At 51.1% G+C, this 26809-nt stretch overlaps 1 protein-coding gene and 1 pseudogene across 3 annotated transcripts in view; one reads left to right on the forward strand and one right to left on the reverse strand.

The window, feature by feature from the left end:
- The window catches only part of LOC116827228 (uncharacterized), a 423640-nt gene that overhangs the window by 196210 nt on the left and 200621 nt on the right, over positions 1–26809 (forward strand). The gene's annotated exons all lie outside the window — the stretch shown is intronic.
- Positions 5521–26307, reverse strand: LOC142047613 (uncharacterized; annotated as a pseudogene).

A 26809-nucleotide genomic window follows, 5' to 3' on the forward strand; every position in this document is an offset into this window, starting at 1 on the left:
CAGGGACGGATGCTCTGCCCACTTGTGCCCTGGTGCACAGGGATCACAGCACAACTGACTCCATTTTGGCCCTGGCCCCCACCGGTGTCAACAGCACTCACTTGAGTTTGCCCTGGTGCCCCCTCTTCTGAAATGGGTTCTGGAACTGGGACATTCTGGAGTGGGCAGTGGGGCAGCCAGCACTGCTCCTTCTCCTCAATGAGTCGGCTCCTGTGCGACCCTCAACACACCCAGGAATAGGGTCCTAGGTACCTGCCTATACGGCCTATCCATCTCTCACTGCACTGGATTCCTCCAGGGTTGGGGGTCTGGAGGGGAGGGGAGTGGGGGGAGTTGATTCACTAGCTGTTGTATCCAGAGGTGGGAAAGAGAGACAGTGGAGGCTGCTCTCAGTATGTCTGTTTTTCGCTCCATTGGGATCTGGAATCCTGGACTGAGTGGCTGCTGCTCCCCCAGCAGGGTCTGTGCTGGAGAGAGATCTTCATCAAAGCCCCCTTCTCTGCCCAGCCTGGGTGGGATGTTCACTGGGCCAGAGCAGAGCGAGAGACTGACTCTGCAGTCCAGGTTTGGAGCACCTGCCTGGGAGGGCCCTGCCCCCTTTCCCAAGGACTCTGCAACAAAACCCAAAGTAAAACAGGAAATAGGGGGAATCTGACATTGGGAGACTCCATGGTCCAATGGTGACAGCACTGTCCTGAGAGCTGTGGGCATTCCCTGTTCAATCCTTTCTCCACATCAGGCAAAGATTAGAACTGAACCTGGGTCTCTCACATCAGGGTGGCTGCTCCACTTCCTACCTGGGCTAAGAGTTCACAGGAGGAATCACCCCACACCCCCTTCTGCTGGCTTTTCTGGGTGGCACTTGACATCTTTCTCACCAGAGCACAGGCACCTAAGCCACCTGGCTCCAGCAGAGGGGTTCTCAGTGGTGCATTTGCAGGCAGAGAGAGGTGCTGGGAGGCTGCTCAGCGCACCCAGGGCTGGGTTTCACCTGCCTTCCACGTGCTTCTGGTGCAAGGGACTCATCTGGGCCAGCTGGGTGTTAGCCCCCTACCACACCCAGCCCCTCAGCCACTGGAGTGCTCTCCCCCAGGGTACACCAGCCCTGCCTTTGCCCTGCAGGGTAACAACAGATCCCAGCTCCTGAGTCCCTTCAAAGTGTGCCCCTGGGGTATCCAGCCCCTGTCACCGGATATCCATGGAAATCCCCGATCTGCAGCTCCCCAAGGACCAGTGCACCTCGCCAAACCTGAGAGCTTCCCAATGCCAGAGGCTCCCTGGGAGCCGGCAGTGAGTTTCAGCTGCCGTGACCAGCCCAACTCACTGGGGCCAGGATCGGTATCTAAAAGGTGTCAGAGGAAACTAACAACTCACTGATCAGCCAGATTCAGGCATGATGGTAATCCATGAAGCATTAGAAACACCTGCTGCAAGATGTTATTAAAATGTGTCGTCAGGCAAGGCTTACATCACCCCTCTCCTCCAGGCAAAGGAATGTGGTTCTTCCCCCTGCCTGCATTGAGCGAGGACAATGAAATGACATTTACATGAAGGGCAGACAAAGCCAGTGCGCAAACCAAGGTGGAAGATGCCACTTCCCACTCTCAATGGGAGATGGAAGCCACAGCTGCCGACTGAAGTGAAGTCATTGAACTCTGGAAGCTATAAGGAAGAATAAGATTATTTCAAAGAAGTCACGGATTCCATGATGTTCAGAGACCTCCATGAGATTTTCCATTTCAGAGGCGGAGGGTCCCCTGGAGGTCTCAGTTGTGGTGGGGCACCTGGAGTTGTCAGCCACCCTGCAATGGGGAGGATTGGGCTTTCAGTACCTCCCCCCAAAAAACCTCAAGCTTCAGTCATCACCCCATAAGTCTCCCTCCATTATTTTTAGTAAAAGTCATAGGCAGGTTGCAGGCTTCTGTGATTTTTTGTTTATTATCCATGACCTGTCCATGAGTTTTACCAAAAATAGTCATGACAAAATGGGAACCTTAGATATAACCAGGCCACAAAGCCAGCTTGGCATCCAGTACTGGGCAGATCCAAGAGGGCTGAGCTCCTGTACATCTGAGAAAAGTGGAACCTTTCAACCAAGGGGGCTGAAAGTCCCCAGACACTGAATCTAGGTGAGACACCTGCTAAGACCAAGACACAGCTTTACTGAAGAGAAATATAGTCACTAGAAAGAACGTTTTGTTTGTAACCTCCCTGGCCCTTTCACTCTTACTAGACATTCCTTAACCCTACGGTGCAAGAGAATAAACTTATTTCTAGTTTTACAACAAACCATCTCAGTGCTGCAGATCACAGTGAAGTGCGAGTCCTCAGCTAACCTAACGGGGGGGCTGTGCGGTGTCTCTTTAAGAGAGCAGCAAAGTTACTGAAGTGCTGTGAGTGCTATGCTCAGGAGGATCTGACACTACAGGGCAGCCGGTTTTGGGGAGATTCAGGTATGGGGGGTGAGTTTGGGGTGACTTGGCAAAGAGGAACCAAAGCTGGTGGAAGCCAGTGAGAGGCGCTGGTGCTGTGCGTAGGCTGGTGGTGTGAGGATTCTGAACCATGGCTGTACAACAGAGAGAAACCCAGGAATACACGGCAGGCGATGACAGGACCCCTTCCTGGTCTGGGTTGAACCCCACAGCATCACTTGACCAGTTTGACTGGACACCACTGCTTTGGTATCACACACAGCATTGGAATTTGCTGACAGCAAAAGAAAAGGAAATTTATTTGAAGAGAGACAAGAGATCCCAACAGAAACAAGGGGAGGGATGGTCATGTGCAAAAGCAAAATCAGAAAGGTTGGACTAGGACCTACCCTCATTAGAAGTTCTCTTTTCTAGCCGATAAACTAGATCCTCAACCCAAAGTTCTGGCCATGGTACACTGGCACTTTACAGCGCTGCAACTGGGGTGTGAAAAAAAAAACCCCTGAGCGCTGCAAGATGCAGCGCTGTAAAGTGTCAGTGTAATCAGGGCGGCAGCGCTGGGAAAGCGGCTCCCAGCGCTGCACGCTACACCCATAAGGGATGTGGTTTACAAGCAGCGCTGGGAGAGCTCTCTCCTATTGCTGCGGCTTTGACTACACTCACACTTCAAAGCGCTGCCGCGGCAGCGCTCCCGCAGCACTGCCGCGGCAGCGCTTTGAAATGTCTAATGTAGCCATGGCCTCAGTCTGTCACAGAGTGCGCTAGCCCCAGTCTTCCACAAAGCACCCCGGAGGACAGTGAGATGAGGATCTGGGAAGGGGACAAGATCCCCGCAGGAGAACTCAATGACTGAGACAATCACTTTGCTAATGGGGGCTTGTAGTAAACGTCTGTCTCAAATCTGTACTTAGAGTTCAACATCTGAGTGTTTACTGTGAACCTCCCCCAAGCTTATACCCAGCTTGGATCTTATCTCGCTGCCACCAGACAGGAATACAGCGCCTGCCTCGCTCTGGTCCCCCCAGACTTTCCCTGGAGAAACCCCCCAAGACCCAGACCCCTGGGTCTTCCTATCTCACCCCCAGCTCCCCCCCCTTTCCCTGGGTGAGCCTGGGCGATGCTATACTTCACTCCTTGAATACAACCGGAGAGGCAATCTAGCTTCCCCGAGGCTATGCATTCACCTAGTCAGCTCACACAAGAGATTCCCCCTCCCTTTGTCCTGTAGCCTTTTCCCGCCCTGGGACAATAGGAAGGTGAGACACAGAGTTTGGGCTTTTCCCTCCCCCCTCTAGCCTGTCACCGATATAACAGAGCTCTGGGCACAGAGATTCCTCTCCCCTCTGCCTCACTAGGAAAAGAAACTTCCACAAGGTTTAAAAAGAAAACTTTATATAAAAAGAAAGAAAATACAAAACAATAATACTGCATTAAGAGATCAATACAGGCTCTTGCTTATAAGAAAATATGAATAAACAGTCTGATTTAAAAGATAGCCCAATTAAACCAGTCCAGCACAGTACAACACACATGTAAGTACAAATCAAAGCACATCACAGCCGATTACTTTGTTTCCTTTTGTACTCACAGATGTTTAGGAGAATATTTGAAAGAAGATGGAGTTAGAAGAAAAGCTTGTTTACTCACAGCCAAGGAAAACAAAAAAAGACCCTGAGTTTCCAGTCCCCTCCCAGACTTTTAAAAAAATCCAGGTCTCTGATTGGTCCTCTGGTCAGGTGTTTGGTTCCCCCTTTACAGGTAAAAGAAAATTAACCCTTACCTATCTACTTATGACAGGGCTCAGAATCACTAAGATGCTCAGGGTCAGTTTGACCAGGAAGAGTGGGGGAGGGGCAGAGGACTTGTGCTAGCTAATCCCGATCACTTCTCCCTCCACAAAAGGCCCTGTGGGAATCAGTCCCTCTCAGTGGTGCTATCTGAATGCAGAGAGAAGCAGCAGATGGGGTGAGTGATAAGGCAGCACCTCTTTACCCCTGTGCTCTCCCTCGCCTCTTATCCCATGAGCCCCAAACACTCGATACCCCAGTACCCAGCACCCCCTGCTTCCCAGCTTCACCAGCCCCAACCATTCAATCCCCAGTGTCCTCCCCAGAATCCATCGGCCTGGTCCCTTAATGTTTGATCTCCCAGAGCCCAGTGCTCTGGAGGATTTGGGGAGGGGAGGAGTTACCAGCCCCCAGGGACACTCCCCCTGCAGGGAACAGCTCCAGGTCAGTGAAGGAGCCCAGCCCAGGGGCTAGTGGAAAATCAGGGGTGGGGACAGGTGTCTAGAGTGAATGGTGGGGCCTGGACCAAGTGTCCTCCTCCTCATCTCCATGGCAGGGCAAGGGAGGGGAAAGGAGATGGGGGAAGTTCAGCCAGGCAGAGGGACCATCTGGAGGACTTTCTCTCTTTCCCTTCCTCACCTGTGGCCCATCAGCTCAGCAGCCAAGGCTGAAGCAGGGAGGAGGGGCTGATCGGGGCTTCTTCACCTCTGCCTGAGGTTTGCTTAGACCAGGAAGAGCCAGAAGGTCACTGACTAGCTGTTGCTGGAGCCTCACCCCAGTGATGGGCGGCTGGAACTTTGGGAGTCAAATACTCCTGATGTGTGTGGAATGAGGAAATGGGTTTGTCACGAGGGACGACCCCAGTCAGGGCCCTGAGAGAATTTCCCTGCTGTGCGGAGGAGTCTCTGATGTCCAACTTGGTGTTAGCACCACTTGGAGCATGTTCCACACTAAAGGGAGGCATCTCAGGGTCTGTCTACACAGCAACTAGGCTCCAGCTGTGGCTGCACCATGCCAGCCCTCTCAGGATCACAGGGTGTTTCATTGCTGTAGAGATTTCCAGGTTCATGCTGGAGACTTGTCTCTAGGACCCTGTGAGGTGCGAGGGGCCCAGAGCCCAGGCTCGATTCCCAGCCCAGAACTTCACATAGCAGTGAACCAACCCTGCAGCCCGAGCCCTAGCTGCAGGTTTTTCTTTGCTGTGCAGATAAACCTGGAGAGGTCTCTAACCTGGGTGGGTTTGCTGCTGCTTTATACTCCTGGAGCAGCAGATGAAGGTTCCCCCACGTTAAAGTCTCTCTCTTGTGTGGATTCTTCTATATATGATAATGTGTGAGCTCTGACTAATTTTTTTCCTGAAGTCAAGGTATTCCTAAGAGCTGTCTCCTGTGCGGAGCAAGCTTTGAGCTGTTCTTGACGTTTTTCCCACAGTCCATGCATTTATGGGTTTCTTCTCTCGTCTGCATTGTCTCATATAACCCACAAGAAACTTTTCCCCACAGTCGAGGCATTTGTGGGGTTTAATCTCCAGTGTGGATTTTCTGATGTCTCGTAAAGGTTGATCTGTGAGTGAAACTTTTCCCACAGTCGAGGCATTTGTAGATTCTCTCTCCTGTGTGGATTCTCTGATGTTTAAGAAGGTCTGAGCTGTGACAGAAGCTCTTCCCACACTCTGAGCATTTATGGGGTTTTTCTCCTTTGTGGATCATCTCATGTGAAATCAGGTTTGATCGCTGAGTGAAACTCTTCCCACAGTCCAAGCATTTATAGAGTTTCTCTCCTGTGTGGATTTTCTGGTGCGTAGTAAGGGCTGATCGCTGAATGAAGCTTTTCCCACAGTCCAAGCACTTGTGGGGTTTCTCTCCTGTGTGGATTTTCTCATGTGAACTAAGGGTTGATCTGTGAGCGAAACTTTTCCCACAGTCGAGGCATTTGTGAGGTTTAGCTCCAGTGTGGATTCTCTGATGTCTGATAAGGATGGATCGCTGGGTGAAACTGTTCCCACAGTTGAGACACTTATAGGGTCTTTCTCCTGTGTGTACTCTCTGATGCGCAGTAAGGTGTGAGCTCTGACTGAAGCTTTTCCCACAGTCCAGGCATTTATAAGGTCTCTCTCCTGTGTGGATTCTCCCATGTTTAATAAGCTGTGAGCTGTCACTGAAGGTTTTCCCACAGTCCAAGCATTTATGGGGTTTCTCTCCAGTGTGGGTTCTCTGATGTGTAGTCAGGGATGATATCAAATTGAATCTTTTCCCACACTCAAGGCATTTATAAGGTCTCTCTCCTGTGTGGATTCTCCCATGTTTCATTAGGGATGAGCTCTTGGTAAAACTTTTCTCACACTCAGAGCATTTATATCGTCTGTCACCTGTGTGTTTTCTCTGATGTATTATGAGGGATGATTTCTGGTTGAAGTTTTTCCCACAGTCAATGCACTTATGGGGTTTCTTGCCTATGTGGATTCTCTGATGAGTGATAAGGTTCGATTTCTGATTGAAGCTTTTCCCACAGTTGAGGCATTTATAGGGTTTTTCTTTCTCGAGATTTGTCTGTGGTGCTGTGGTTTCCCTGAGGTCCTTGCATCCTACTCCACATTCAATGGATTCCTCCTCTTTCTGCATTGGGTGGTGTCCCAGCTGCCTCTCTGACCTCTTCTGACTCCTCCAAGCTTTTCTCTGTTCCAAGGATTGAGAAAAATTTCCTTCAGTTCCTCTCAAAAAGTTCCCCTCCAGTTCCACTTGCTTGGAATCTTCCTCTGGTGGATTCTTCTCCTTGTTCTCACTCATCATCGTCTCATCAACTGCTAGGGGAGAGAGAGAATCCGGAGAGGAGTCATTCCCTGTGCTGGACAGAATAGGGAGCAGCAAAGAGGCGAAAACAGAACATGATAACTGTTGGGGAGATGGAGAAATTGGATTCTGCCTCCACATCCCACCCAAACACTCTTAGGCAAGAAAAGTTGGGGAGGAAACTTCATACAGCTAAAGGATGGGTGAGAAGCCATGGGTGACATCTGCCATGGTGATACCATACTGGCTGGCTACAGCCTGGCTGGGTGGGGTGAAACACACCTCGAGGAGATTGATAGCGCCCACCTTGGGAGTCTCAGCTTTTTCATTCACACGCCAGGCGGTTTGTGTGTCAGTTTCACTGATTCCTCACCTGTGCGGCTGCCTCTTGAGACCTCTGATTCCTCAGGGGCCTGGAGATCCAGGAGCCACAGCTCTTCCCCTCGTTCCAGCCGGGTGATCAGGTCAGGTTTGGGTATGGGAAATCCTGCTCAGGTGGGGTCAATCAGGAAGATGAAGGTGCATAGAGTAATGAGAGAGTATTTGTCACAAAGAACATTCCCTGAGTTTAACCTGCTCCCGTGCTGAGCTGGGGGATTGTGGAATCCAAAAGGATGGGAACATGGTCACTGTGATTACCCAGATGTGGAATCTTAACAAACTGGGACATGGCCACTGAGCCCCCAGGGAGAGGCAGGTGTCTGTGTGGGGGAGGACCTGTCACGGCATCACTGGGGGTTTCCATGGTCTGTGCACGCTGGGGGACTTGCTGATGCAGATACAGCTCTGGTGTTAAACCCCTGTCTAGTTCTAAACCTCCAGAGACCTCTGGCTGGAGCCAGTCCCAGCAATGGAGGATCATAGGGGATGGTGAGTGTAAAACAAGAGACACAAGGTGAGTGATGTAGTATCTTTTCTTGGGCCAACTCCTGTGGGTGAACATAAGGATGGTCACACTGGGTCAGACCAAAGGTCCCTCTAGCCCAGTGTCCTGTCTTCTAACAGCAGCCAATGCCAGATCCTTCAGAGGGAATGAACAGAACAGGTGATCATCAAGTGATCCAAAACAAAATAACAAGCTTCAAAAGCTTCTCTCTTTCACCAACCAGATTTGGCTCAGTCAAAGGTACTGCCTTCCCCACCTTGTGTCCGTCTATCCTGGGTTGAACAGGGCCACACCAACAGTACAAACAAGTGATAAATAATACAAACAGGACCATACCCTGCTTCTGCCCCTTTCAAAGCTGGATGGATGGGGATGAATTAGTGTGCCCATTAGGTTTATGACTCCCCGATCCCATTGGAGGGGGCATGGAGATGAAAGTCTCTCTCACACTAGATCTATGGACTCTGGGATTCATTTCAGTCTGATCTGAGCAGGGAGGAACTCACCAGATTCATACACGCAGACCACCCATCCTCTAATAGTTAAGAGCACAGGAATCCCTTACCCAATGACGCCACCATCTCATAGTTTTCCTGCATGACGTCCCTGTAGAGGGCTCTCTGAGCGGGGTCCAGCAGAGCCCCCTGCCCCTGGGTGAAATACACAGCCACCTCCTCGAAGGTCACCGGCATCTGAAACAACCAGAGTCCCCCACTCAGCACCTGCTGCCACAGCCACTATGTCACTGTTCATTGTGGGGGTGGGGGGAGGGGAAAAAGTCAGTAAAGAGAAAGCTCTGGGAGGGCCAGAGTATGATAATCGAAGCCCCACTCTGCTGAGAGCAGCCCGGAGGCTTCAGGGGGTGGGAGAAGGTGAGAGCTCCTTGTCCCGCAGCACACAGAGCAGGGCAGGGTCTTCTCATTTCCCACGCACCTGCCAGCCACAGGCTGATCCGGGAAGCAGAGCTCTGAGCCCGGGACAGGAATCCCGACAGCTTCCCTGCATATTTCACAGCAGCCTCTGGCTCTGGCACTGGAAGTCTGGAAATATTCCCAGGTCTGCCGGGGGCGGGGGCAGGGGGGAGGAGAGTGGTTTTTTTTTTTTTTTTTTCCTGTTTCTGAAATCAACTCCCAAGCGGAATGAGTCCCATCAGCTTTATCACACCCTGTCCTCTCCCCTCCACAACAAAAGCACCAGCAGCTCCCTGAAAATCCCCTACCTGAGCTGGTTCCATCACAGCCACTTCCCTTCCCCGTCTTCTGGAGTGAAACATGGACGTGATTCCTCAGCCTGTCAAGGCGAGAGGAGCGACGGGGGAGGTTTCAGAAAGGGCTTGAGTCCATTTCACACCCCGATTCCCCCTAGGCTCTCTCCCTGCAGACAGACACTCTAGACTTTGCCACACTGGGAATACACTCAGGTTATGTCCACACTACGAGTGCTACAGGCGCACTGCTATAGCTCTGTAATGTGGAGACTGCCTTCAGCAATGGAAGGGGTTTGTGCATTGGTGCATCTGTCTATCAAGCTGCATCCATAATGGAGGTGTAGTCCTGAGGATTAGTCTGTTGGTATATATAAAATATCTTTTTGATAAATTTAAGTATGTAATAGGCTTATAGATTTATAGATTTGCAATGGCTGAAATGCAAGACACCTACAGGTCAGACATCCTGTATGACGCTAAGGCAACCTTGGGGACCCTTACTCAGAAAAGTAATAAGACAAAATATCTACGCAGATGTCTGGAGACCTTTAACTGAACCAATAACAGTAAAGGGTGGAAAAAGGGATTTTTGCCCCAAAATCTAACAAGTACACCACATAACTGTCATTCATATGCACTCACGTTAGCCCACGAGGCAGGTGTAGCCTAACAGTTCTGTGGGGGAAAGATGAAATTTGGGCATAGCAGGAAGGATTTCTGAATAATGCTCTATAAAAGGTGAAACAAATCACCATTAGATGGGCGATACACCCATCTATCTGTTCCTGTCTACCCTTCATCGCCTCCAACCCCATCTACGTATCGACTCTACCCATCTACGACGGCTATTAACTATTAAGAGGCCGTAGTGTTATTTCTTTTCAAAACTGTAAGTAAAAAGGATTCTAATTTCCCCCTTCTGCTTCGTTCTTACCCTCTAAAGCATCTAGTGTACGTAGGGTTAAAACCAAAACATATACAATAGCTTCCTCTATCAGAGGTGTGAAAAACATCTGAAGTGCTGCTGCGCTACACAGAGTGAGCTTATAACAGTGTATTATCATAAATATCTCTCAAAGAACCATGATATTTTATAACTTTGTAATCTTGAACTGTTTTAACATTTACTTATTGTTTCATTGATTTTAATAAAAAGGTCTTTATGACTCTATCTGTCTCAGTGTAAGCTCCTGTCATATACCCCGAAGTTCCTTTTATAATCTCCGTGGAGCCTGATTCAGGACAAACTTTATCTTCTGATCAAATATATTGGCAAGCCAAACCCATACTAATTAATATCCAATATTAATAATAATATTACTAATTAATTAAAAATAATTAATCAAATAAAATTAAATTAAGTGGATAAATTACACCAACCCTACTAACCCATCCCAAATCAGGCTACAGAGGTCAGGTTTAAAACAAATAAAAGGAAGCCTTTATTCACACAACGCACAGTCAACTTGTGGAACTCCTTGCCAGAGATGTTGTGCAGGCCAAGACCATAACAGGGTTAAAAAAAGAACTGGATATGTCCATGGAGGATAGGTCCATGAATGAGTATTAGCCAGGATGGGCAGGAATGGTATCCCTAGAATGTGTGTGCCAGAAGCTGGGAATGGGCAACAGGGTATGGATCACTAGATGATCACCTGTTCTGTTCATTCCCTCTGGGGCACCTGGAAGATACTGGGCTAGATGGACCTTTGGTCTGACCCAGTAGGGCCATTCTTATGTTCAGGTCGACCTAACTAGCTCAGGGCTTAAAACTCTTCCTAGCCCCAAGTGATGCAGTAGATGCATCTGATTGTTAACTGCAGACCAGGTCTTACACCACAGACCCAGACCCTCCCAGCAGGCTAAACCCATTAACACTTCTAAAACCTCCCAGCAACAGAGTTGTCACAGTTCAGGGCAACTGCTCCTGTGATCCACTCAGTGATCCAGCAAGGGCACCCACTGGGCAGCTCCCTAGCTATCGCCTCTTCTAGAGGGAGACCCAGGTCTCTCTCCCTTCTGACCGGGGTATTTCTAGTGAGTAAGGAGGCCTGCTTTACTCCTCTGCTCTGATTAGTACAGTGTAATTCCCTCAGAGGGATAATTTTCCACACACCTCTTCCTAGGCTTATTTCATTCTTATGGTAAAAGCACTACAGGAGAAAAAAAAACATATTCAAAAAAACAAAAGAATCTACATGCATGCTGATAACTTCCCAGAAAGCACCCCCTCTCTGCCACAGGAGCTCTGGCAGGAACAGGCCTTCAGAAGTTTCAAAGCCCCACCATGGCATTTCCCTGGAATTTCAGGTTCATCACAGTCTTTGCTCAGAATGAGAACCCATGGCTCAGGTCATGCCTGCACTAACGAGCTTACAGCTGTACTGATGCAGCTGTAAGCTTGCTTGTGTCACCACTCTATGCCCCCCCCAGCGACATAGAATATCAGGGTTGGAAGGGACCTCAGGAGGTCATCTAGTCCACCCCCCTGCTCAAAGCAGGAGCAATCCCTAACTAAATGGCCCCCTCAAGGATTAGAACTCACAACCCTGGGTTTAGCAGGCCAATGCTCAAACCACTGAGCTATCTCTCCCCCGCATGCCACCTCTGCAAACGGTGGCAGCTCTCCCACCTGCACACTTATGCCAGCAAAACTTACATTGCTCAGGGGTGTGTGGTTTTTTTCACATCCCCTGGGCGACTGTAAGTTTTGCTAGCAGTAAGTGCTAGTGTAGACAAGACCTTCGAGAGTCACTCATTTGTCCTGTCTGGCTCTTCGAAGGGACCCTGAGCAGGCAATCAGCCAGCCAGTGGGTCTCTGCTCAAAGTGCATTTCCCTCACCCCAAAGTATTCCCTAGGAAACCCATTGCGCTAGTATTGTTCCCAAAGACCTTTGAAATCCCTAATATCTCCCAGAGATTGCATCAGTCCCATCTGTCACCCAGAGAATGCCCACACAATCCCGCAACAGCACACTAACAGTTGCATTTTTGATACAATGGACTCCCCCTCAATACTTACACATCATTCAATACAGATTCATTTAATTCCATAAGGTTTGCCCAGGTTGTTGTCACGTCTGTCGCAAGAGTCTCTGAGATAAACACTAGGAAGAACAGAACCAAAGGAGCCTGACGTTGTCCTCAAGGGCGGTGCATCCCCCTAGCAGCACAGGGACCTGGCAGAGACAGGAACTGCCTTTTCCTCTGTCAGCATCTCACTTTGCTCCCAGGGAAGACAGTCTGCCCAGGGGGACGATGCAGTGGGCAGGTTTGGGAGCTGAGAGCCTCTCTCCTCACTGCTCCTTTCCACCTCTCCACTCCCTCTTCTGTCCCCTCCCCTCTGTCTAGGAGAACTGGTCACTGCCCCGTTTACATTTGCTCTCCAGTAGAGAGATCAGCTACTTCCTCTGCTAGCAGGAGTGTGAACCTGAGGGTGTCACCGAGGGCAGCAGCTCTGGGACCTGCAGACACCTGCTCTCAGAGGTGAAAGTAAGCCAGACCGCATCGGCTTCTGCGCCAGGGAGCCGCAGGCAGCCCAGAGCCCTTTAAATGCCAGCCGCGGCTGAGATTTACAGGGCTCAGAGCTCCCCGCGGCTGTGGGCAGCCCAGAACCCTTTAAATCCCGACCGCAGCTGAGATTTAAAGGGCTTAAAGCTCCCCATGGCTGCGGGCAGCCCAGAGCCCTTTGAATCCCTGCCATGGCTCTGGCAGCAGGGCTGGGGCCAGGATTTAAAGGGCTCCAGGCTTCCCTCAGTGGCAGGAGCTCTGGGCCCTTTAAATCCCTGCCTCAGCCCTGTAAAGCTCAGGGTTCCCCCTGGCAGCCAGAGTCCTGGGGGACTCCCAGCCACCTCTTCAGCTGGGGGCCCCTGGTTGATTTAAAGACTCTGGGTCTCCCAGCCACAGCAGGTGCCCTAGGGCCTTTAAATCTTGAAAGGCCACGCCTCTTCCGGATGAAGCCACACCCCCTTCAGGACTCCAGCAGTACCAGTAAATCCTGCAAGTTACTTTCACCCCTGCCTGCTCTCCATCTACTACAAACTCACTAGCAGGTCCCTGAACGGGGCCCTTTGGGCAGAGTCACTGTCCTGCCCAGCTCCAGCCCTTTCCCCGGGGTCTCTCCTCACCTACAGCTCAGGGGCTGGTGCAGGCAGACCCCGGGGCTGCCCCAGGTCGCTGGTTCCACCCAGCTCAAAAAGTCCCCTCCTGGGCTGGGTAGAGACGGAGGGTTAACAGCAGGTCTTTTCCCAGCACAGAGCCCGCTGGGGAGCAGCAACTGCTCACTCTGGGCTCCCAGATCAAAATGCAGGAAGCTCAGCTCCAAGCCTCTAATAGCAGGAGCAGAGAGAGAGACACACCCGCCTCCTCCTCTCCCTGAGCAATAACCGGAGCCCTCTGGTGACAGCGGCTAACGCCTGCCTGAGCCTCCCAGTGCTGGGCCTGCAGCCCCCAGGGACAGGCAGGTGCTGATCTCATCCGCCCACCAGGACTCACACCTCGCGGCTGCGAACAGTGAATCGGGTTTGATGCTCGCTCAGCTCTAAATCCGTGAGCAGGGGGGGAAGCCGCCGCTGTGTCTCTCCCCACCCCTCTGACTCGCCCTTCCTCAGCCAGTCTCCTCTTCCTCTCACATTCGCTGCGCATCCCCCTTGCTCCCCACACCCCCCTTTCCTCTGCAATAGCCCAACACTCAGTTTCCCTCCAGTCCAGCCTTGTTCCCCTGACTCCCGTGCATCGCCTCATGCTCCATGCAGCGCACCCACTGCCCCAGCCCCCTATCCCGTCCTGCCCCCCCATCCCCCTTTCTTATGCTCTTCTCACTCATCCCTGTTCCCCCCTCAATCCCCTCTTGCCCCCTCCCGGCTTTCACCCCCTTCTGTCCCCCCCCACCCAGCTTTCCCGGGCCCCGGGCGGGAATCGCAGCCAGCTCCGCTGGGAGCAGCCTGGGGCCAAACCTCCCCCTGCAGCCCGGGGGGCGGGTCTCTCTCACCTTCCCTCCGAGCGGGGCCCCCCGGGGCAGGGACCAGGCCGGGCTGGGGGCTCTGCCCTGGCCTGGGAGAGGCTCCTGGGGAGCAGCGGGAAGGGCCCTTCTGGAGATTCCCCTCTCCCGGCTGCAGCCAGGGCTCCGGGCTCCCAGCACCAGCCGCCGGGGCTCGGGGATCTCGCCGGGAGCCTGGGAGCCAGAGTCACCGCAGCGGCTGCGAGTCACTTCCTGCTGCCCGGACGCAGGGAGCCCGGCCATTGTTCCCACCCAGCGGCTCCTGGGTCCTAGCGATCAACTTAGCAAAATGCAGCCCCCAGCCCCAGCCCCAGCCCCCTGGGGACCCCACCGCCCCTGGGCAGGGGCAGCTTCTCCCAGCCCTATGCAGGCATCCTGCCTAGAAACCACAGGATCAATGGGAAGCCAGGCCAGGATCCAGACGAGGGGGAGAGAAAAGGGATTTTTAGGAAGATTGTGGATTGTTCCAGAGAGTCCCCAATAAGGAGTACCCAGGCAGGACCTGATAGGGGCCTGCTCATAGTGAAGCAGCCCAGAGCTGCAGAAGACACATTTCCCAGTGAAACTGACCTCATGTGTGATTCCCTCTGGTGAGAGTCTGGAGCAGGGAGCAGTTGGTCAGTGATGGCCTCTTGTCTCCTAGGCCTGGGCTGGAGCTACAAGGCTTAGCCGCTGGTTGGATGCTGATATTGAAGTTATCACTTTGTGGTCTGACAGGGTCTTGTCCCAAGATGAGGCCTAGTATTACTTAAAATGACTGTTTGATCAGTTGGGGACTCTGATGTGCATGGTTGCAACATTCCCACTATAGGAACATGTCAGTATTTGTAACAGCTTATTAATACATTTAGATAAATCCCAAACACTCCAGCACAGCAAGGTAGATAGAGATAACACAGACTGTCCATCTGTTCATCCACCTACTCACACCGTCCCTTGCAGAACAACCTGAAACGTTAGCCATCATCACCATCACCTTCCTCATCAGCACCCATGACCATCAACCTGGCGCATCCCAAGAGCTACATCTCTCTATCCTCCTGCATCCAGGCTGGGATACAACTTTTATAATATGTTATGCTGATGCTACTCTGTCCCATGCATACTGAATAGGGGGTTTCTCCCCTCCTTCATATGTGTATTTCCACACCTTGCTAATGTTGGGGTGCTCTTCTCCTGTAGGTTAGTATATTAACGATCTCAGCTTATTATCCTATTATCCTATAGGTCAATTCATTGCCATGACCTATTATCCTATAGGTCAATTCATTGCCATGGCACTCGGGTGGTCAGACATCTGTGAAAGCAGCAAAGAATCCTGTGGCACTTTATAGACTAACAGACGTTTTGGAGCGTGAGCTTTCGTGGGTGAATACCCGCTTCGTCAGACGCAGGTAGTGGAAATTTCCAGGGGTAGGTATATATATATATATATATGCTAGCAAGTAAGCTAGAGATAACGGGTTAGTTCAATCAGGAGGATGGGGCCCTGTTCTAGCAGTAGAGTGTGAAAACCAAGGGAGGAAAACTGGTTCTGTAATTGGCAAGCCATTCACAGTCACCTCGTTATCTCTAGCTTACTTGCTAGCATATATATATATACCTACTCCGGAAATTTCCACTACCTGCGTCTGACGAAGTGGGTATTCACCCACGAAAGCCTCACGCTCCAAAACGTCTGTTAGTCTATAAGGTGCCACAGGATTCTCTGCTGCTTTTACAGATCCAGACTAACACGGCTACCCCTCTGATACCAGACATCTGTGGACGTTCCCATCCTAAGATATCCCAAAGTTGGTGTTAGCTCACATTCCTGTGGTTGGCTAGTGTCATGGACAAACTTCCCCCTTAAACACCCTCTTCCCAGCTCCCCAAAACTGAGGGGTAGCTGTAGGGCCATTTATCTGTGCCAAAGGTCATAGGCTTCAAACCTTATGCCAACTGCTGAAGCCAGTCTTATAGGTAGGGTCCTACCAAATTCATGGTCTATTTAGGTCCATTTCACAGTCACAGGATGAAAAAAATTGTAAATTTCATTTCAGCTATTTAAATCTGAAATTTCAAGTGTTGTAACTGTAGCGGTCCTGACCCAAAATGGGATTGTGTGTGTGTGTGTGGGGGGGGGTCACAAGGTTATTGTAGGGGGGGTCATGGCATTGCCACCCTTACTCTTGCACTGCTGTTGGCAGCAGCACTCCCTTCAGAGCTGGGCAGCTGGAGAGTGGTGGCTGCTAGCCAGGAGCCCAGCTCTGAAGGCAGTGCCACCGCCAGCAGCAGCGCAGAAGGAAGGATGGCATGGTACGGTATAGTATAGCCACTCTTACTTCTGTGCTGTTTTTGGTGGGGTGCTGCCTTCAGAGCCGGGTGCCTGGCCAGCAGCCACCGCTCTCCGGCTGTCCAGCTCTGAAGGCAGTACAGAAGTAAGGGCAGTACCATGACCCCCTACAATAACCTTGCAACCCCTCCCCATGACCCTCTTTTCAGACCAGGACCCCGAGTTTGAGAAACGCTGGTCTCCCCCATGTATAGTATAGCGTAAAAGTACGCAAAAGACTAGATTTCACGGTCTGTGATGCATTTTTCACAACTGTGAATTAGGTAGGGCCCTACTTATAGGATACAGGCCTGGAGGTTCTTTGTGTTACTGCTGAATAAAATAAACATGAAAGCTGGTTCTATGGCCTACAAAGGTCTGCTCCCCAAGCCAGGTCATGGATTGTCACTGCTGTGCCACCAGGTTTGTTCAGTTATTTGTAGGGCTAGACTAACCCCTTACTAGGCAAAACCCCTCACATCCACTCCACCTCCAGGGCATCCCCACTGCCTCTCTCCGGGCCAGCGCAATGTTACAAATTGCTGCAGGCACAATTTTCTGTGCAGAGCAATTCCTGACACGTAGCTGGTTTCTTTTGCTGCTCCGTTGCAATTTGCTGCCTCTGCCTTTCCCCGTCCTCTAGTGCAGGGCTAGGAAGCTGTGACGGAGGGGGAACCACGGCTTGTCACATTTTGCTCCCATTCAGAAATCTCTGTTAAATTTGGGAACACTAAAAAGAAAGGTATTTTTCCAATTTGGAGAAGCACGCTGCAGAGTTAAACCTCAGGGCTATTGTACGTAAAACCTGACATGAAGGCGGTTGTCTTCTTAGCATACACACAACATACCTAGTGCACAGGTGGTGAGTGAATCGCCACTTCAGGGAGGCTAACCCACAGGCCCCACTCTTTCTGCCCATGTTTCCCCCCCTCCACAATGGCCAGAGCCCAAGGCCTTCCCCCTGTGGCCAGAGGAGACCCACCTGTCCCAGCTGCTCAAGCCACCGGCACCACCCTGACCCCTGTGCCGACCTGAGGTGCCCAGGACAGCCCCAGCCCCTGGTTGCTGGCGGGCCTGAGCTCCAGGCTGCCAGCTGACACTGAGCCCCCACCAGCATCAGGGAAGAGGGGGAGGGAGACGGGGTCTCAGAGTGGAAGATGTGTGGGGCCACAGCATGGGTTAGGGGAGGCTTAGCCTGCCCTGGCCTCTGATACCGGCTGCCCATGGGTGGCACGTGAGCAAGATTCCGCTGGTTGGATCATTAGCTTCCCTGGCCAGGGCTAGGTCCTGACGGGGAGTGAGATATGCCCCCCGTGTAGGTGGTGGGATTTCTTTCTTAGTCTCTTTCCACCGCTGATCAGGCCGTACAGTTTCTAGAGTGAACAGACTTTTAATCCCCACCAGAAACAGGATTTGGAATATTTATGAATCCCGTGCAAACACAAACAATTGGGTGGAATATCTAGCACTGTTCCTCATACAGACTCCCTCTCCCCCCAATCCCCTCCCATCACTGTTACTTGTATCAAAGACGTTGTCAACACCAAATTCTGTACTTTGGGACAGGTATCTGTCATTTCAGAGACATCATTTTCTCAGCCCTTTTCCTCACTGCTACAAACTGAAGTGCCCTGTCCAGGCTGTTTTTAGCTTCAGAATAGCTCCCACATCTTAGTTACCCCCATGTAAAACAAAAGGAATCATCTTCTTTAGCAGTGAGGAAAAGGCCCAGGGGCTAGATTGACAAAGGAACTGGAGCATTAAAACACTCAGGGCAATTCTATTCCACAAAATTAAGGGGACCTATGTTACATCAATGTACAGGCACCACAGTAATTGAACTGGTTTTATACGTCCACACTACGTTCCATGTCGGCGGTGAGCGTCCTCACCAGGAGCACTTGCACCGATCCAACTGCCAGTGTGGGGCACTGTGGGATGGTTTCTGAAAAGTGGCAACAATCAATATGAGCAACGCAGTGTCTATGCTGACCCTGCGTTGACCTAAGCACTACGCCTCTCACAGAGGTGGAACAAGTTACATCAGTGAGAGCAGGAGTGCTGGAAGCTCCCTAGAAGTTGGAGGGCAACTGGTACCCAAACCATGACCATGGCCCTGCTCTGCCCCTTCCACCGCAGCCCCGTCCCTGCTATACCTTCCCACCCCCACAAGGTCTTGCCCTTGCTCTGCCTCTTTCCCCAAGGCCCCATGCTCGCTCTACCTCTTCCCCCACAGCCCCATCCCTGCCATATCTTCCCCCCACCCTTCCAAAGTCTTGCCCTTGCTCTGTCTCTTCCCCCGAGGCCCCACCCCCCACTGGGAATGAGCAACAGGGGATGGATCACTTGAAGATCACCTGTTCTGTCCATTCCCTGGGGGGTACCTGACGTTGGCCACTGTTGGTAGACAAGATACTGGGCTAGACAGACCTTTGGACTGACCCAGTATGGCCATTCTTATGTGATCAACTCATGCCTTCTAGATCCTAATGTTCCACTGATTTTCTAGGTGCCTAAAGGTTAGGCATTGCAACATGGAAATCCCTTTGTCCATCCAGCCCTCAGGAGCTGCCACAACCCAGGTCTTGATCTATGGACAACTGCAGATCTGGTTGAAGCAGAGGGGTCTAGTGCTCAGATGCCAGAAAGGCCCCATTTCTGCTTGTAGTTTTCTGATGTTCACCAAAATATCACCAGCCATCTCCTGCTGGCTGCCTCCAACATCCCCTGAAACGCGTGATTTGATCAGATGCAGCAATCGAAAGTTATTGCATTACCTCCGAACATGCAAAGGTCATCGATCTGAGTGTAGGGCCTGACGTGGCTTGGGGGAAAATAAATCAAAACCATACCTCACTCTTAGAGAGTGCTTTGCATCCGTAGATCTCAAAGTACTTCACAACACAGAATATTGCTCCTCTCCACAATTCAATTCAGGTTAAAAGAAAAAGATCCTTCCCCAGGCTCACTGACCCTCCTTCCACAGGAGAAAACTGAATGGAACAGGACAGCCAGAGGGGATTTCCCCTGCGGAAGATGGATTTTCCCCACAGAATCTGAAAATACAGAGTTGGCAGCTCTGGTCTGCAGTCTGCCGGGGTGAAGGCTGAAGAAACAACATCTCAAGGGTATGGCTACACTTGGAGGTGTGCAGCGCTGAGAGTTACAGCTGTCTTCGTACAGCTGTGTAGGGACAGCGCTGCAGTGTGGCCATATTTGCAGCGCTGTTGGGAGTGGTGCATTGTGGGCAGCTATCCCAGCGTTCAAGTGGCTGCAACGTGCATTTCAAAAAAGGGGGGTGAGAGGGAGCGTGGGGGAGAGAGAGAAAGAGTGGATTTTTGGAGCTGTCAGCTCCCTGCCTTGCAAGTTCTAAGGACTGGAACATACACATCACCAACCTGCAATCATTTTAAAAGTTTCGAGCCCTTCCCCCACCCCTCTCATTCACTAAATGCAAATTATGCACTCCTAGCTCCAACACGGACTCCCCGCTTCCCCTCCGCCCTGTGGCTTCTCTATTCAAGTAAACAGCTGTGAACATTCCAAAGCAATTCCCCTGCCTCTTCTCGAGCAAACAGGAGCTGTGTTTGTTCTTAGATAAGCAGCTCCGGGGAGCCCAGTCTTCCGGTTTGTTGTGAACAGGCATTCTGGGATATCTCCTAATACCCTGGAGGCCAATTACAGTGCTTTTGGTGGCCACACCTGCAGAGCAGCGCTGCATCACCAGCGCTGCAATCGTTATACCCCAAGCAGACCAGGTGTACAGCCAGCGCTGCAGCCAGGGAGTTGCAGCGCTGGATTTGCCTTGCAGGTGTGGACAGTTACTAAGTTGTAGTGCTGTAAACCCACCACCAGCGCTGCAACTCTCCAGTGTAGCCATGGCCTCAGGGGGACAGCTTCTGGGATCATTTTTCCCATTATTCAAGACAAGGGCCGCAGGGAGTTTGAGAAGCTAAATTCTACTTTATTCTTAGCCAGCAAGAAATACAAGTTAACCATCTCCTCTCCTCACTTAGCACCCAGCTCACACATATGCATTTCTGCCCCAGGCCAGCACATGGATTCTCCCAGTGCCTGCAGGCAGCAGGGAAAGAGGAACAAGTTAAAGCTGGTGGAAAAGTGCAGACAATTCATGAGAGATGCTGGAAACCCAGGGAGCTCAGGTTAGAAGATGGATCCAGTGTGGGGTGAGTGACGCACAGAACATCTCTCATCCGCACAGAAGAAATGTAGATGTTGAGGGAGTGACCCGCTGTGCTTCCAGGATGCACTTCTGCCTCTTGGTAACAGAGGTTTGCCTGGCTTCAGGGCTGGTGAGGCCAGTTCATTTCCCTGGCTTCCTTCTCGCCTCTGCCCAGATTCCACGTCTCCGCAAACAGGAGATGGTCCCCCCTCCCTGGATCATTCCTCTAGGGGCATCATTCATAGTAATTTAGAATTCAGGGACTCGCAGGACAATTCCTCTCTCTCTCCGGCCCCAGCACACTGAGTTCACAGTTCTCAGCCTCATCTGTGGCTCTGAAGAGCAAACCCTGCAGTTTTCCAGCCCCATCCTCTCCCCCTCCTGATGGCATCTCTCTGCAGGGATCAGACAGTAACTTCCTTCTTCTTTCAGTCTCCATCCCTCGGAGTGTAAATCTGGCACTCACCCTCTGTGTGTGTGCTGATAGATATTGATCATTTTCAAACCACAATGAAATATTTAAAGGGAAGGGTAGAAAACTGGAAAAAAATACTACTATTCTGGCAAATCATCAATTTTTTTGTGAAATCTCCAATAAATCAGAGCTACATCCTGTCAAAGTAAACTAATATCAAAGTACGTGACCAAACAGCCTTCACCAAGGAGAGAAAAACGCACAATCCAGGATGGGCCATAAAACACTCACGTGTTCATAAAGTGAAATCCCAGAGAATCTTCAAATTCAAAGTAAGGAAAATAAATTGACCCATTTTCTTCTGATCTGGCTAAACCTGCTTTACTCAGCACGTCCTTATTTGGTTGTGTAATTTACAAAAGTGTTTGTAAAAGCAGCAGAGAATCCTGTGGCACCTTATAGACTAACAGACGTTTTGGAGCATGAGCTTTCGTGGGTGAATGGATCGTCTGTTAGTCTATAAGGTGCCACAGGATTCTCTGCTGCTTTTACAGATCCAGACTAACACAGCTACCCCTCTGATACTTGACAAAAGTGTTTGTTTGCATTACCCTAACAAAAGAAAGGAAGGGGAGGGGAGAACCTTCCCATGGACAAATGATATGGATTTAGCTGGGAAATCCCAGAAGCCACTTTACCAATAGATGGAAACAGGGACTGAAGCTCGGAAACCTCTGCTGTGCTTTGGGCTTCATTTGAATTCCCCCTCCAGGCCTGCAACACTTTTTTCTCTGCCTCTCAGGAGTCTGATTTAGGATCCAAGCAATCAATGTGCCATTCCTGCAAAGCAAAGGACACTGTGGCAAGTGACACTTCGGGAGGCAGAGGAATAGAATAGGGAGAGGATAAAACTCTCCAAAGCTTGGACAGAGTTTGCTGTGTCAAAGATGGAGCACGACAGTGAGGAGGGAAGGAGGGAATCCCTCAGACTCACCCCATTGCTCTCAAAGAACATAGCAGCTAAAACACCACATTTTACTATCCCTGCTCCAGCTTTTTTAAAATAAATGTAATTCTGGGAGAAAATGGGGGCATGGGGAAACCCAACATTGGAGCAATGTGAGAATCTGGGAATGAGACAATTTATCCCCAAAAGGAGAACTCGTGACTATAACAATCACTCTGCTAATGGGGTGATGTGATAAGATGCTCAAGGTCAATCTAGACTAGGAAAAGTGGGGGAAGGCCAGAGGAGAAGAGCTGGCTGATCCCCACTGCTTTTCCTACCATAGACAGATGCTCAGAGGTTGATGTTGCAGAAGCAGCGGTGGGATCTCCAGGCCTCCCACAAAAGGCCCTGTGGAAATCAGCCCCTCTCAGTGGTGCTGTCTGAATGCAAAGGAGGCAGGGAGAAGGCGCAGAGGGGGTAAGTGATGAGGCAGCACCTCTCTACCCCTGTGCTCTTCCTCACCTCTTATCCCCTGATCCCCAAACACTCAATAGCCCAACACCCAGCTCCCCCTGCTTCCCAGCTTCACCAGCCCCAACCATTCAATCCCCAGTTTCCTCCCCATAAGCTATCAGCCTGGTCCCTTAATGGTTGATCGCCCAGAGCCCAGCGCTCTGGGGGATTTGGGGAGGGGAGGAGTTACCAGCCCCCAGGGACACTCCCCCTGCAGGGAACAGCTCCAGGTCAGTGGGGGGCTCAGCCCAGGGGCTGGTGGAAGATGGGGACAGGTGTGTAGAGTGAAGGTAGGGCCTGGCCCAAGTGTCCTTCTCCTCATCTCCATGGCAGGGGGATCCCGGCTGGGAAGGGAAGGGAGAGGGGGGACCTTCAGCCAGGCAGAGGGAGCAGCTGGAGGAGTTTCTCTCTCTCCCTTCCCCACCTGTGGCCCATCAGCTCAGCAGCCAGGGCTGCAGCAGGGAGGAGGGGCTGATGGGGGTTTCTCCTCCTCTGCCTGGGGTTTGCTTAGACCAGGCAGAGCCAGAAGGTCACTGACAGCTGCTGCTCGGCTGCTGCTGGATCCTCACTCCTGCAATGAGCAGCTGGATCCTTGGGAGCCAAACGCCCCTGATGTGTGTGGGAACGAGGAAATGGGTTTGTCACCATGGTCGGCCCCAGTCAGGGCCCTGAGAGAATTTCCCTGCTGTGTGGAGGAGTCTCTGACGTCCAACATGGAATTAGCTACACTTAGACGTCTTCAGCTTTCAAAATGCTCCAAACAGGACTCTCCTCTGTGTGCATTTGATGATGTTTCCTAGTGAAGGAGCACCAGTTGAAGCTTCCCCCACACTGAAGGTCTCTTTCTTGCTCAGGAATTATGTGATGTGTAATCATGTCTGAGCTCTGAATCTTTTCCCACAGTCAAGTTACTTTTAGGATCTCCCACCCTTGTGCATTCACTGATGTTTCATAAGGTTTCAGCCGCAACTGAAGTGTCTCACAGTCCAAGCATTTACGGGTTTCTCTCCTGTGTGGGTTCCCCGATGCGTAACAATGGCTTATCTTTCAATCTCTTCCCACGCTCGAGTTACTCATAGGGTCTGTCCCGCGTATGGACTCTTCCATGCTTAATAAGTGTTGAACTCTCACTAAAACTTTTCCCACACACTAGGCACGTATGGGGTCTCTCTCCCGTATGGACTCTCAAGTGTTTCGTGAGGCTTGAGCTCTGGCTGAAGCTTTTCCCACAGTCCGAACACGTGTAGGGTTTCTCTCCCGTGTGGTTTCTCTGATGTGTAATCAAATTGGTTTTCACCTTGAAACTTTTCCCGCAGTCAAGGCATTTATAGGGTGTCTCTCCTGTGTGGATTCTCCGATGATTGGTAAGGCTTGAGCTCTGACTAAAGCCTTTCCCGCAGTCCAAGCATTTATAGGGTTTTTCTCCCGTGTGCAGTCTCTGATGCGTAATAAGGTTTGTTCTCACACTGAATCTTTTCCCGCAGTCGAGGCATTCATAGGGTCTCTCTCCCGTGTGGATTCTCCGATGTTTAGTGAGGCTTGAGCTCTGATGGAAGCTTTTCCCGCACTCCCAGCATTTATAGGACTTCTCTCCCGTGTGGTTTCTCTGATGTGTAATAAGGTTGGTCCTCACACTGAAGCTTTTCCCATATCCGAGGCATTTATAGAGTTTCTCCTCCTTGGGATTTGTCTGCTGGGCTGTAGTTTCCTTAGCATCTGTGCATCCTGCCCCACGTTCAATGGATTCATTCCCTTTCTTCCTTGGGTGGTTTCCCAGATGCTTCTCTGACCTGTGCCAATTTCCCCAGGCTTCCCTCTGTTCCAAGCACTGGGAAAAATTCCCATCAGCTGTTTTAATAATGGTCCCCAGGGGTTCCATTTGCTCAGGACCTTCAGATTGACAATTCTCCCCTTCGTTCTCACTCACTGTCTCATCGCCTGCCAGGAGAGAGAAAATCCAGACAAGAGTCACCGCTGTTCCCCTTTCTCCTCAGCACTGGGAACCACAACACAATCGCTGTTGGGGAGATGGAGACATTGGATTCTGCCTCCACATCCCACCCAAACGCTCTTAGAGAAGGAAAGTCAGGGAGGAAATTCCCGACAGCTAACAGGGTGGGTAGGAAGCCGTGACTGATATCTGCCTTCATGATATGACACCCGCTGACTGCAGCCCTGACCTGGGTGAGATGAGGCAGATCTGGGGGCTCTTGTCACAGAACATTTTTAGGAGTCCCAGCTTTTTCCTTCACTTGTCAGATACTTTCTATGTCAGTTTCCCTGACTCCTCACCTGTGTGGGTGCCTCTCTGGCTCTCCCTTTCCTCAGCGGCCTGGAGATCCGGGACCCATGGCTCTTCCCCTTGTTCCAGTTGAGCGATCAGATCAGGTTTGGGAACAGCAAATCCTGCTCAGTGAATGAAATCAGACAAGATCAGGGTGCATGGAGCATGGGTAGAGGACGTGTCACAAAGAACATTCCCTGATTTTAAGATGGCCCCATGCAGTGCAGGGGGATGTGGAATCTGAACAGATGGGAACAGGATCACTGAGCCCCCGGGGTGGGAGAGATTTGTCAGAAACCCAGTAGGAACATTCAGCATCTGTGGGGCTGGTGGGGGAGGAGGCATGGGTGGGGGGGACTTGCTAAAATGGCAACAGCTCTGGGGTTAAATTCCTGCCAATTTCTCAACCTCCAGAGCCCTCCCCACGGATGGAGCAGGTCCTAGGAAGAAAAGGGAACAGAGTGTAAGGGAAAGCTAACGCAGAGAGGAAAATGCACTGCTTCTGCTTCCTTGAAAGCAGGAGGAATGGGGATGAATTATAATGTCCATTACATTTATGACTCCCTGATTTGACTGCAGGGTGTATGGAGACGGAAGCCTCTTTCAGAATGGATTTGTGGACTATGCAAGCCACTCTCTTCAAATCTAACTGACCAGGGAAGAACCTGACCAGAGTCAGACACGCAGACCCCACAGCTTCTAATAACCGAGGGGACGGGAATTCCTTACCCAGCGAGGTCACCGACTCATAGTTCTCCTGCATGACGTCCCTGTAGAGGGCTCTCTGAGCAGGGTCCAGCAGAGTCCCCTGCCCCTGGGTGAAATACACAGCCACCTCCTCGAAGGTCACCGGCATCTGAAACAACCAGAGTCCCCCACTCACCACCTGCTGCCCCAACCACAATCCCACTAGTCATGGGGAAGGAGGCACAGAAAAGCAGAATCCCACCCCCACCTCGCTCAGAGCAGCCAGGAGGCTTCAGAGGGTGGGAGAAGGTGAGAGTTCCTTGTCCTCCCCAGCACATGGAGCAGGGCAGGGTCTTTGCATTTCCCACACACCTGCCAGCCACAGGCTGATACGGGAACCAGAGCTCTGAGACAGGGAGAGGGACAGGAATCCCGACAGCTTCCCTAGTACTTCACAGCAGCCTCTTGCCAGTGGGGTCAGGGTCCAGCCCTGGGAGTCTGGTCAGTTTTCCCAGCCCTGCCCAGGGGGGTGTTTCCTAGTTCAGAAATGGGGGAACGTTTCCATACACCCCAGCCAATGGGCCTGTTCAGAAAATCATCTCCAAGTTAAATGTGTCCCAGCAGGTTTTTCACACCCTGTCCCCTCCTTGCCTCACCCTGTGTTTCCTGCCCCTCCCCCTCCCCAACAACCCCCCTGCAGTTCCCTGAAAATACCCGACCTGAGCTGGCTCCATCACAGCCATTTCCCTTGCCTCTCCCGTGGGAATATGGAACAATTTGAAGTGCAATGTGGCTGTTGTTAACCAATACATATATGCTAGGAATAATTTCAATAAAGACCCAGGAGGTATCTTCACTTAATCTATTACACCCTCCCCATAATTCTGTTCACCCATGTCAAGTAGCCCAGAAAACTGCGTTAGCTGAAGTATTTGGAAAACTGTCAGGAGTAGGATCTTTGAAAATTTTACAGTAGCAACAGGTAGGAAGTCATTCTCACCGGTCTATACTAGAATGTCTCAAGGGAAGAGAACAAGACATACAATGGTTTTACCTGTAAACCTAGGAGATGCCTTCACGCCCTGTGGTACTTGGAAATCATGAGGTAAAGGGTCCACCATGGTACCAGAAAAACAAGGTGCAGCAGGGTGCTTACCCTGCTCCTGCCTGAAGGGCTTAAAACAGCCCTGGGGGAAGGTTGTGGCTGGGAGCTACTAAGGCTACGTCTACACTACAGGATAAATACGAATTAGCTTGAACCAATTTTATAAAACAGATATTATAAAGTCGATTGTGCGTGTCCACACTAGGCACATTAATTCGGTGGTGTGCGTCCATGGTCCGAGGCTAGCATCAATTTCTGG

Source organism: Chelonoidis abingdonii, chromosome 12 (genome assembly GCF_003597395.2).
Source record: "Chelonoidis abingdonii isolate Lonesome George chromosome 12, CheloAbing_2.0, whole genome shotgun sequence".
Classification (NCBI taxonomy): domain Eukaryota; kingdom Metazoa; phylum Chordata; order Testudines; family Testudinidae; genus Chelonoidis; species Chelonoidis abingdonii.